This window comes from Pistacia vera, unplaced genomic scaffold, assembly GCF_008641045.1.
Source record: "Pistacia vera cultivar Batoury unplaced genomic scaffold, PisVer_v2 Contig481, whole genome shotgun sequence".
Lineage (NCBI taxonomy): Eukaryota > Viridiplantae > Streptophyta > Magnoliopsida > Sapindales > Anacardiaceae > Pistacia > Pistacia vera.
Genome location: NW_022196314.1, coordinates 127,162 through 140,333, shown reverse-complemented (window position 1 = coordinate 140,333; position 13,172 = coordinate 127,162). Strand labels below are relative to the sequence as shown.

General features: G+C 33.4%; 1 long non-coding RNA gene across 1 annotated transcript; it reads right to left on the bottom strand.

The window, feature by feature from the left end:
* Positions 1–3,457: 3,457 nt before the first annotated feature.
* On the bottom strand, positions 3,458–6,612 carry LOC116146680. The gene is made up of 3 exons (XR_004130560.1): positions 6,383–6,612; positions 5,848–5,967; positions 3,458–5,177 (listed from the first exon to the last, which is right to left on the bottom strand). It is a non-coding gene; the product is annotated as an uncharacterized LOC116146680 (long non-coding RNA).
* Between the last annotated feature and the right edge of the window lie 6,560 nt (positions 6,613–13,172).

Sequence of the window (13,172 nt, the reverse complement as noted above, 5' to 3'; positions counted from 1 at the left end):
TACCAAAAATGCAAGAAGTTCTTTTTCGACTAAAGTTCTATTTTTGGGAGGATCCATTGCTATACAAGCATTATGTTGATCAAATGACAAGAAGATGTGTGCCAGAGGAAAAGATGGAGAACATTCTTCATCATTGTCATTCATTAGAGCTGGCGGCCATTACGGTGCAACAAAGACGGCTGCCAAAGTGCTACAATCAAGATTCTTTTGGCCCATTCTCTTTAAAGATGCTTTTAATTATATTCTGAGTTGTGATGAATGTCAAAAAGTTGGGAATATATGTAGGAGAAATGAAATGCCTTTACATAATATTATAGAAGTAGAATTATTTGATGTGTGGGGCATAGATTTTATGAGACCTTTCCCCGTCCTCGTTTTCTAATCATTTTATCTGGGTTGTTGTAGATTATATCTCAAGATGGATGGAAGTTGTAGCATTGCCTACCATTAATGCTCGAGTAGTAGTCAAGTTTGTGAAGAAGAATATTTTTATAAGATTTGGCACACTAAGAGCAATTATAAGTGATTAAGGCTCCCACTTTTGCAACTGTCAATTCGAGACATTGCTAAGAAAATATGGAGCTACACATCGCGTCACCACCCCATAGAAGTCGCAAAAAAATGGCCAAGTGGAGGTGTTTAATCAAGAGCTGGAGCGTATTTTGGAGAAAACGATGAATGTTTCTCAGAAAAATTGGTCAAACAAGCTTGATGACGCTTTGTGGGCATATAGGACGGCATAGGCCTGCATACAAACCAAGTCGAGCCGAACACCTTCGGGTTCAAGTTCGGTTCATGAAAATTTGATAGAGTTCTAGTTTGAATTCGAGTTAGAGTTAAGAGTTCGAACTTGTCAAGCCCAGGAAAACCTTGTTTGACTTCGACCTCGAGGAATTGATAGGAGTTCGAGTTCAGTTCATTTGTTATTTGAGTTGTGTTCGAGCTCGAGCTGAGGCTCAAATTCGAGCTCGAGAAGGAGCTCAAATTTGTGCTTGCATCTGAGTTCGAATTCAAGCTCGAATTCGTGTTTCATCTCAACCTATAATTGAAGCAATTTATTCACATTTAGTTTTAAAATCAAATTTCCATAAGCTCCAAAGTTCTAGAATGCATGATCAAATTTAAAAACAAATTACAGTGCCTGATTGCAATTGCAGCCCCAAACTAAATTAAACAATGTTAATCAAGTACTCAGCAGCACTATAAACAAGTTGAAAATTGCTCCAAATAGCCTTCTCATATCAAATTTACACAACACAAGTTACATAACTACACAAGTTACACAGCCATAAGGCCTGCTCACAAAAGAAACCTCTTGCATGATGTAAAACTTCAGTTGTATTCTCTTCCTCCATGTCTATATCAAAGTCAGATGACGTAACAAATATCTCAGTGCCACAAAAATAACAAAACTTCATCAGTTGTCTCATCTAAAGGAGTGTACTGGAAGATAGCTGCATGCAATTGCAAATGGTCAAAAATAACTTCATCAGTTGGCCCCTCAACCTGCAACAAGTAAATACTATTGTTTGCAAGATCCCACCATTTATTCACCAAAAACCAAATGAAATGGCAACATCCAAGTTTTCATCCATCTCAATATGAATCAATTAAACCAAGCAAACAGTTACCTACATTAAAAAACTATACAACTCATAAAATTACAATGATTTATATATGTAAATGAGAACTACATGTAATTTATATCCAATAAAAAACATTCAGAATTTCAAAGACCCCACATTTAAAATTAGCAATAACTATTAATACCACCCAAGCAGATAAATACTAAATTCTCACAATATGAACTAAACAAAACAAGCCATCAAAACTAGGGATGATAGCAAACATAAACATGACAGGGAACATAAACATGAACAACAACTCTTCATGCGAATTCTTAAAAAACACAGCTACATAGCCAAACAAAACAAGCCACAATAGACCTAAACAATAGGCAGCAAAAACAAAAGCAAAAACAAGTTGAAAACCATAAAGAATGCAACTAGCAACCTTCTGAAAACAAACGCAACAACACTTTCCCAGCTGTAGCCCAACACTCCCAAAAAGCCATCACAAAGAGAGGAAAAAACCTCCTACAAAAGCATTAAAAAGAACACCAACCACCTGCAAATCCATAAAAGGCAACACACCAAATAACTTCCTCAATTCCCAGAGCAAACAACACTGACAAGCATCTAGCAACTCCAACAAAAACCCAACAATTGGCCACTGCTACCCTAGAAACTCACAGCACCAGATCACCACCAAACACCTTCCAACACAAAACAAGTCTGATCCCAATCGAAAGCAAACATATAAACATACTTAAACATATTAAACATACTTAAACAAGTCTGATACCTGAGGGAAGCATAAATATAACTTCAGTAGATGGGAAGTTGGATCTCCACTTCTTCCTTATCTTTCTAAAATTTGTTACGAGAAAAGATTAGTTTAAGTGTTTAAGATATTAAATAAAAGAAACTATTAAATGAACATATAAACATACTTAAAAAGAAAATTTAATAATGAAAAGTTGGTAACTTACTTTATCCTTTATCTTTAGTCTATTTAGGTTGCGACCGTGATTATTAGTATCATACGATACCCAATACGTATCATACGATATGATTTGATACAAGTTACTAACGATACGTATCAGAGAATGTATCTTAAACCTTTTGATACTTTGATATGTATCTTACGATACGATACATATCCGTTTGTTTTCTTAAAAATATTTATACAAATCGATACGACTTTATTAACTTGGGCCAAAGGCCCAAAAAAATTTCAGGTTGGAACTGAGTCACCCAACCCAGTTTACTAAAATCTGCCCAAATTTACCCATTTTGCATGGAGAAAGTGAAAAGGAACATGTGTTGTCCATTTTGCTTGATAATAATAATACAAGTGGAGCTATAGATATTGGCATTGATCTTGGAAATGATATAAAAAATTGAGAGAAAATGATATAGATTCTTAATTTTGTGATTAATTTTGATTATGTAATACTATAATTTAAAGCCAATAATACCACAAAATTCTTTAATTAATCTTGGGGATGATATTAATTTTTTAAAAAATTTTGATTATTTTATTTATTATTTTTTTAAAAAGGCGTATCCTACGATACGATACGATATGCGATACGCGATTTGAAAAATTAGGTTTTTAATACACGATACGATACGCGATTTGACAACCATGGTTGTGACATCAATCAGCCCCGCAAATGAGAACTTCAACTGTTTTTGGCAACAATGTAGCTTGATATAGATCAATTAGTCTACCACTAGCATTGAATGTGGACTCTGAAGCCACTATGGTGATAGGAATGGCTAGTACATTACATGCCATCCTCTATAATATATGATACTCCCCCCTCACCCCGCCCACCCCCCACCCCCCCCCCCCCCCCCCCCCCCCCCCTTTACATATAAACATGCCTCCGCCAAATAACAATCTAAGTCTTATTTTTTTGGTGGAATAGTTTGAACTGTCTTCAAATGCTGTGTAAATAACTGAAAACCAAAATCAAGAGGTCACAATGGTAAAGATGCCCAAGGAACCATGCTACCATCTCTAATTTGTTGAGTGTTGGTGGAGGCTTGTGACTCATCTACATATTCTTGGTAAAGTTCATACAAGGCATCTCTAACTTTATCAATATTCGCAAGTGCTTCATCCTCTTCATACATTTGAGGGAAACAAAAGTTAATCACTACCATTTTGCACCTAGAATCTATAACCACAACTACAGACATCAACAAGTTACACTCCTCCCAATACTTTTTCACCATTTCTCGTCTGCCTTGTTATCTAGCATCACCTTCACCTAGAAAACTTCACTCAAAAACCTATTTGCGGTCGGGTAATCACTCCCAGAGATGATATTAGTTACCGTACAAAATGGTTCCAAAATTTCAGTAACTTGTTCCACTTTTACCCAATCCTCTTCTTCTAGACAAATGGCTCTGTAATGTGGGTCTTTCTTACAATATCTTCTAAAAAAATCTTTGAATTTAAGTGCATTCGAAAACATCTTATAGGTGGAATTCTACCTCATCTTGCAATCCAAAATAAGCTTTTGGTGAGGCAATCTCTGAAAATTCTAAGTCTGCTCTCCGTTTGTTTCACATATGCCACGCTGTCTCGGACATCTTCAATAATATATTTTATTTCAGAGAGACAATCTTGAACCTAATGGTTCAAGATTTGTGCGCAACACCACACGTGAAACAATTTCCCCCCACATGGTAGTTTACTGCTTATTGACAAATTCTCTCTCAAGATTCTTATTGTAGCATCATTACTTGTTGCATTATTGACTGATATCGTGTAAACTTTGGTTTCCAGACCCTAGTCTTTCAGAGACTTGTAAAGCAAATCTGCAATCATAGCACTCGTACACAGAGGAGGTATATACACAAAGTTCAGAACTCATTTCTGTAATCTCCAATTACTGTCTAAGAAGTGCCCTATTAGCACCATATACTCAAGCTTTTCATTAGATGAGGTCCATAAATTTGTCATGAAGCTTAACTTCTCAACATTCTTTAACAAATTATTTAACCTCCTTTTCTCCCTTTCATACAAACTAAAGCAATCATTTATGCATGTGATGCAAGCAATCTTTTCAAACTGTGGTATGTCATATTTGAGCATAACGTTTAATTTTCCTGGTCCACAACATTAAAAGGATGCTTATGCTGCAACACCCAATTAGCACAAAGTTCCCTCATCTTTGCCATCTCAAATTTCCCATTGGTAAGAATTGGCACAACCACATTCTCATTTGCATCTAACGGCTAGAAAAAGATTTGTTGCTGCCTTTGAAAAATTGATTATCGTACACAAGTTTTCATATGTTTAGAGAGGTGAGTAGTACTCCCGGTAGTCGTCATGACAAGTTTTGCCTTGCAATGGATGCACTCTGCTTCTTTGTCTCTGTTCGGCAGCACCGCTTCTCTAAAATCATTCCAAACAGTAGAGGTCTTTTTTCTTTTCTTCCTTGCAAAAGGATTAACAGCTTCATCTTCATTAACCCTAGTTGGAGTGCCTACGTCATGAGTGCCACTTACAACTGTATCTACCGTAGGATGCGTTTCTGGAGTGGCAACCTTTGTTGGCATGTCAATGGAGGTGGAGGTGGAAGTGGATGCCATATATATCTATTAAAAACAAGGAAAAAAACATTAAATATGTAATGAAAAATCCATAGCATAATAACATTCAAACATGAATCTAAACTGGAAATCATTCTATAAACTAAATAAAAACAAACACATTAACAACACCCAAAAAATGTTCATTCTATATCAAACTTCTAAATGGTCATCACATAGCCAAAAAATCATAAAGAAACCTAATAACTATTCACGCCAGAAGAAAGATAGAATATCCATCATGCAGCAACATAAGCAAAGCATCATAAAGAAGAGAAAAAATGGCTTATCACTAAAAAGTTACAAAATCATACAAGTTGAAAATATGAAATTATAGTACATTAAGTTTCTCTAGTAAGAAGCAATGATTTAGAAAGTGGAAACAAATGCAAGCAAGCAGGTTTTACTTTTTTTATTTTTTTATTTTTTTATTTTTTTGGGAGGGGGGAGTCAAAAGTTGCCTCCGAAACATAAAAGAATAGATGCACTAGAATCATTCTTTTGCACAAATTTTTTGCCAGACATGAAAAGCCTCCATATTTGTATGGGTCTTATTGGAAAACTAAGAAGAAAGAAGAGATTGCTAAAGAGAAACATAGGCAGACAAAAAATATTATACATGATTTTCCAACTATATAAAAAGAAATATGGAAAGGTGTAAAGATACAGAACTCACAAGTAAAACTGGCAATAGAGAGCGTGAATTGGAAAAAGAATGGGTTCTAGGACCACGAGCAAGATTACCAATAGCTTGAATGGCTTCAATTGCAATAGTAATATTCACATCTGTTATAAGCTGCACAAAAACACCTGGTCAGACATTTACTTGAAAATCAACTAACAATCGCGTGACTTGCTAACTGACCACAAGTAAAATAAAAAGGTCAAAGAATATGCACATTGACATGCCAAATTTTCGTTCCAACAACGGAACTCCAACTAACTAGATACAGTAAATTGCAAAATGTGCGTCAAATATAATAATATCAAACAAAGTAAAACTAATTGGAAACTAAAACCCCACAAAACACACTCATATTCTGATTGAAACGGTTTTTCCAAACTTACAAAATCACCAAACTTTCAAGATCATGTGCATATTTAAACATTGACAAACCAGAATATAAGGCATTCTAAATAGCAGAAATCAAATATTAAAAAGGCAGCAGGTTGCCATCATAGAGATCAAAGATGATTAGGGCTGCCCTCACAGAGATCAGAGATGATTAGCAGAAACTTTCAAGAGCATGTGTCGTTCGTCGTCACAAAGATAGGTTAGTCGTTTTTCATTCGCCGTTAGTCGGTAGAGGAATTGGATGGTCGCCGTTCGTCGTCGGAGAAAGATTAGAGATGATTAGGGATTTAGAGATTTACTATTTAGGCTTTTGGGGAGTTTTAATGTTTCGAGGGAGCGATAAGAAGAAATAAAATAAAAAGATGTGAAGAAATATGTTTAGGGGGTGTTTGGTTCGGGTGTATCTGAGATTAATGAGGATAAGTAATCTTATATTACTTAATTACCATATTTGACTGTCAAGTAATATAAGATACCGGTAATCTTCAAATACCAATAGTGATTACTATTGGTAATATTGGAGGTAATCTGATTACCTCTATTTTCTTAGGTTTTTTAAGATTACCAGGGTTTTCTTTTTTTGTTACAATTTTATCCCTTATTAATAAAAATTTTGGACAATAATACCCCTATTTTAAAACAAATCTACATTAATATCCTATTTCAATTTTACCCTTGTTTAATTAAAATTTTGGACAATAATGCCCTTATATTTAAAATAATTTACAGACCACCACTGCCACCCAGCCACCACCAACACTGCCACCTAGCCACCACCGCCGACAGCTGGCCAACCACCACGGATTGTTGCTGGGAAATCGTCAGTCTCCCTAAAAAAGAACGAAATTCAGTGGGAGGCTTCGATATGGTCGTTTCCGGCCATATTGATGGCCGAAAACGGCTATATCAGGCCAGAAATGGCTAGATCTATTCTGGCCATTTCCAGCCAGATCAATGGAACTGGCCGTTAACGGCCAGATCCCTGGCCATTAACGGCCAGGTCTAGGCAAGATCTGGCCGTTAATGACTAGATCTATTTTGGACCTGGCCGTTAATGGCCAGGGATCTGGCCGTTAACGGTCAGAATAGATCTGGCCATTTCCGGCTATTTTCGGCCTGAAATAGTCGTTTTCGGCCATCAATATGGCCAGAAACGACCATATCAGAGCCTCTTGGTCACGGTGAAGTACTCATCGGGACTTTCGGAGGCATCCGACGATGGTTCGCAGTGGCAGCAGGCGGCGGCAAGAGGTGGGGGTGATTTCATCATAAATTAATGTTTTATATAAGTATGGGTGTTTTAGCTAAATCTGAAATATTGGGGGTTAAAAGAAATTATTCAAAAATTAATAATAAAAATAATATTATATTAATATTTACAAGGGAGACAATTTAGTAATTTAAATAACATACCCACCAATTTATTCCCCATAACCAAACATATTAATATAACAAACCCACCAACTAACCAAACACATTTTCCTAAAGATTTCCAATAATCTTCCAAGGTAATCTATCTTTCTAGTAATCCAATATTCCCAGTAATATAATATTCCTGAACCAAACGCCCCCTTAGGGTTACTGGGGAATTAAAATTTTAGAGATGAATCAATATTTTAAGGAGGTGTTTGTCTGAGCTTATGAAAATTAGCTTATAAGCAACAATTGCTTATAAGCTAAAATTAACTTATAAGCATTTGAAATTTTAAGTAATTACGTGTTTGGTTAAAGTACTTATAAGTGACTGATAAGTAATTGACGTGTTTGGTAAAATGTGGCTTATAAGTACATTTTATTATAAAATTACTAAAAAATATACTACATTAAAAAATGACATACTATGAAATTTTAAAATTAAATAAAGATAATATGGTAATATACTTGGTCAAACTAGCTTATAAGTAAAGTGCTTATAAGCCCAAAAAAAAAAGTACCTCCCCCCCAACTTATTTTTTTTTTTAGCTTATAAGCTCAAAAAAATTATAAACAAACAAGTCAGCTTAATTTTAGAGCTTATAAGCAAGTTTGACCAGCTTATAAGCTTAGACAAACACCCCCTAAGTACAAGGATTATTTTATATGGTTGGAGATTCAGAATGTCCGTATTAAATTCATCAAAAATTCCCTCTAGATTTTGTGAAAAACTTTTTGTATAGATACAATCAATAAAATTTATATTCAATTAATAATATTATATCGAACCAACAAAAAGTAAATTAAGGGAAAATCTTTTGTTTTTGTTTTTGTTTTATGAAAATCAATGTAAAGAAAACTAAATATTTCCATTGTTAAAATAATCTTATATAATCTAGCACATAGATCAGCAATGTAAGAACAATAAGATCTTGAGCTTTATTATTATTTGACTTGTTCGAATTTGATTTACATTTTAATAAATTAAACCCATTTACATTTATGGAATCCTATATTAGAAAAATGAACGTGTAACCTGAATGTCTAGCATTTTTTTCGAGCACATAATTTATAATTATCCCAAAAATGTCTTGTAGATTTGTTTCTTCGTATACATCACACTCTATTATAAGAGATCTCATCAATTAAAATACACCAAATTATTTGCTTTTAACACCCATTTTGATATATACAGTAGAACCTCTCTATAGTTATAATGTTAGGACCAACTAAATTTATTACTATGAGGAGGTTATAACTTAATAAAGATGTAGTTACAATAATTATTTTTTTGATTAAAAAATTATTATTTTCATTTCTTATTTTATAATTCATGTTTAGTAGTATTAGGATTTCAATTCATTGTTTTAGTAGCATTAGGATAGTACGAAAATGGATATCAAAGAGTCATTACAGAATTGAGTGATAAAATTCGACAACTTCACTACACTAATCAAATGGATGTTAATATCTTCCTCAATCATCTAAATGAGCAACAAGTCATGTATGCTTTAACTGAAGAAGAAATCATTATTGGAATTAGACAAGAAGAAGAAAGAAATAATCTTAAGGATGATAGTATGAAAATACCAAAAGTTTTGTGCTAAGAAGCTTTAAACATGCTTCAAAAGCTAGAAATATTTTGGCTTCAATAAGGTATCCATGCTAACGACTTATTATGTACCTGCAAGAGAAAAGATGTAGTAACAACTTTAAAGCATAAATCATTGTCTCAAACAACTTTAGATAAATATATTATTTCATTTTAAACATTTAATGTAACATAGAATATTTTTTTTTTTGTAATATACATATAACTATTACTATGTAGAGGCAAGTTTTTAAGACGGGACCTAGAAAAATTATAACTTATTATAATGTGAAATTTATTCTTATTTATAACTAGCTCAAGTTGGGACCAAAATTTTTTATGACTATATAGATGTTATTCTTATATAGAGTATCACTATAGAGAGGTTTTACTGTATTTATATTGAAGATAATGTTGATTTTAGGTTGGGATAAGGGAATATCTTTCAATAATTTTGAGTTTATGGATTTAGGAGGAAATTTTTGCTTTGTTTAGTCTTGGATTAATTTGTATGTCGATGATATTAACATGATTATAATAACATGTAGCCTTTAGAAGACATTAAATTTTGCCTCGGCTTAAGGATGACAGTATGTCTAGTTTGAAACCCTACTGATATGTGGTATGAAAGTTTGGTTAGTCTAAAAAATTTTAGAGAAGATTTTGTGAATTTTTCATAGACATTTTTGCGATCTCAACAAACTCTAGAATTCATTTGATAACCACTTGAGGCGAAATCCTAGAATTTAAATAACTAAGGAAATGATTTAGGCTATTTTGTGGACCGTTGAGCCTTTCAAACTGACCCTATAATTTATTATCACTAGTTAACTCTTTGGGTGTGTTTGGTTCGAAGAATGTTTTATTACTGAAAAGTAGGATTTCCTGTGAGATAGATTACCTTGAAGATTATGGGGGAATGTTATATCAATATGTTTGGTTAGATTAATGGGTATAAATAATTAAGATGTTTGGTTGCGAAGAATAAAATATTATTGACAGAAGCTTTTATTGAATTGCCCTTCCTTATTATTATTATTATTTAAATAATTATTTTTAATCGCCTATATTTAAGAATTTAGCTAAAACACCTAACAACAAAATTTAAAGTTTAACAAAATACCTCCAACCACCCAAGACCACTGCTGGCGACAGTTGTTGGGGATTTTTGCAAGTGTACGAAATCGTGCAAGAAATAAAGTGTATAAATATGGATATCGAACCTAAGGGAATTACTACTATCAATTACCAAAATTTACTATCTAATTACTATTTGATTAATCACAGTTTTTATCAAGGAAAATCTAAACTAAATTAACAATTGAATTTAAAAGAAAACTAAAAAGAAAATAACTCAAATAAATCTTTGGGTTTAGAGCAAGATGATTAGACCTAGGACATAGATTTCACACCATCTCTTATTCATATGTATCAAACACTTATGCTAATTTTATTAAGTTCTTCCTACAGGTCAAATTCCCTAAATTTCTAATAACTTTCTCTCTAACAATTATCAAATTAACTCATAATTACTAACCCGAATTATCTCTAATCAGATTTAAGCAATTGGAGATCATTACGCTCTATGGAGTTCACTAAAACCTCACAAGTCGTGGTAACTTATTTCTAGCGTTCGCTCAACCTATGGTTTTACAATGGTAGACCAACTAAGTATCATCTCTCGATCTTAACCTAGTCCATTAGTTCATTCAATTCTTAGGCCCTTAATAATCAAAAGCATTAAGCATAATAATAAAACTTAGGAAGAAATCTTAATAAAAATCAATATAAATAAATCAACACATAATCAAGAGATTAGGCTACATCTTGACCCTAGAGAATAAATTTAGTTTATAATCAATATGAAAGAAACAATTATCTTTATTAAAATAATCAACATGAGTTTATAAGAAAGAAACAAGAAGAACTTTCCTATATTGTGAATCAAAGCTCTAGAAATTTTGACACTTTTCTTCTCTACAGGTTTTTCTTCTCTTATTCTCCCAAAAGAATCCCCAAAATAATGCTAAAAGACTTCTATTTATATCCCACAAGGGTTAGGGTTTTATTTTCCTTAATTCTATTTAGTTTAGGACTCTTAACCCCATTTTCCTAATAAAAAATGGAAGAAAATTTCCTAATTGTCATGATGTGCCCTGGCACTGTGCTACGCCGTGGCCGATTCTGGACAAAATGTGTTGCGACATAGTGCTGCGACACAATGATAACTCTTCTTCTTTAGTCCAAATCTCGCATCATTCCTCAGCACTCCAGAGATGATGATTTTTTAACACAATAACGATGGAATTTGGAGAATTGGTAAACATATGAAATGTAGGCCTTTGAATTAGCTTTCTAAAAGTCAAAGAATAGTCTTTATACAAGGTCTATAGCTCGAGATATTGTTGAAAAACCAAAGCATGCTCAAACTGGAGCGTAATCTAGAATCTCCTTTTTACTTCAAAGCTCCATAACTTCTTCAATTCAACTCCGATTCTCGATCTGTTTGTTTCTAAATGTTACTCATTCCATTTGAGTATAACATTTAGCACTAATAACCTGAAAAACACTCAAACACACCTGTGATTCCATAAAAGACAATTATGAAAATATCAAGCAACTTTACCAAATTAAGTCTAATTTCTCACAAATAATCCTATAAACCACTAAGTAAATGTGTATTTTCAAGCTCTTATCAGCAGTCACCTAAACAGCACACGGCCAATGAGATTTGGACGTGCACCGTTTTGGTTGTTTCTAACCACATCAAAGCTAGATCATCATGGATCTGGCCGAAAAAGGCCACATATGGCTAGATCTATTCTAGCCGTTTTCGGCTAGATCCACGACGATCTAGCCATTTTCGGCCTTCGATAGGGCCAAAAACAACCAGATCGGTGCACGGCTGACTAGATCCGACCGATTATGCATTGATCTAACGACTACTGCTGGTGACTGGCGATGGTCTTTGGTGGTTGGGGGTATTTTGTTAACTTTTAAAGTTTTATGGCTGGGGTGTTTTAGCTAAATTCTCAAATATATGGGGTCTAGATAATTCTTATTTGGTAGACATTTGATGGCAATTCAGTCCGAAATGGCTTTTATTTAAGAGAAAATTTGTTAAAAAAAAAAAGAAAAAAAAAAAGATAACCTCGGTAAAACAAAGTTTAACACCCTTGGACTAGGTAATTTGATAACCCCCAAAATGACCAACAATATTCACTATTGGGAATGAAACATTTTCGTAATCTTATATTACTGTCGAACCAAATAAAGAAATGTCTGGAATCAAAGATAGATAACATGAGTTATCTACCCACAACCCTAATCAAACACAGCCTTGGAGTCATTATGAAACACAATGTTAGCCTTGTTTTTCTTTCATTAAGCTTATTATAACCTGCCTTGAATATGAACCTAAAACACATTCTTACCCATTTTATTTTTAAGAGACTTAATCCAAATACAATCTTGCTGATAACACTTAGACGAGTGAGGGTGGAAAGTTGTGAATTTTTTTACCACATCCTAAATTATTCAAAGAAGTAGGTTGGGGATTGTGGGGTGTTTAGACTTTAGAATATTAAGGTGAGGTTGTACGTTGCTCTCTTCGTTACAAATTACTTTCAACTTTGAAAAAAAAAATTGAAATGGAAGAAAAGAAAAGCTAGGAAGAAGTGAGCATTGAGAAATATTCCGGAAGTGTGGAAATGTGAAAGGGGTTTGTGTTATAGTGTTCCAGGTCTCATTTTGTAATTATAGGTTTGAACATTTAATGTATCTAAAATGGTTTTTTTTTTTTTTTTTTTTTTTTTTTTTTTTTTTTTNATTTATAAAATATAAAGAACAATTAAGTTATGCCTTCAATCTCATATCTTCCTTTTTTGACTCATTAGTAGTCTATAAACAACCAGTTTCTTTA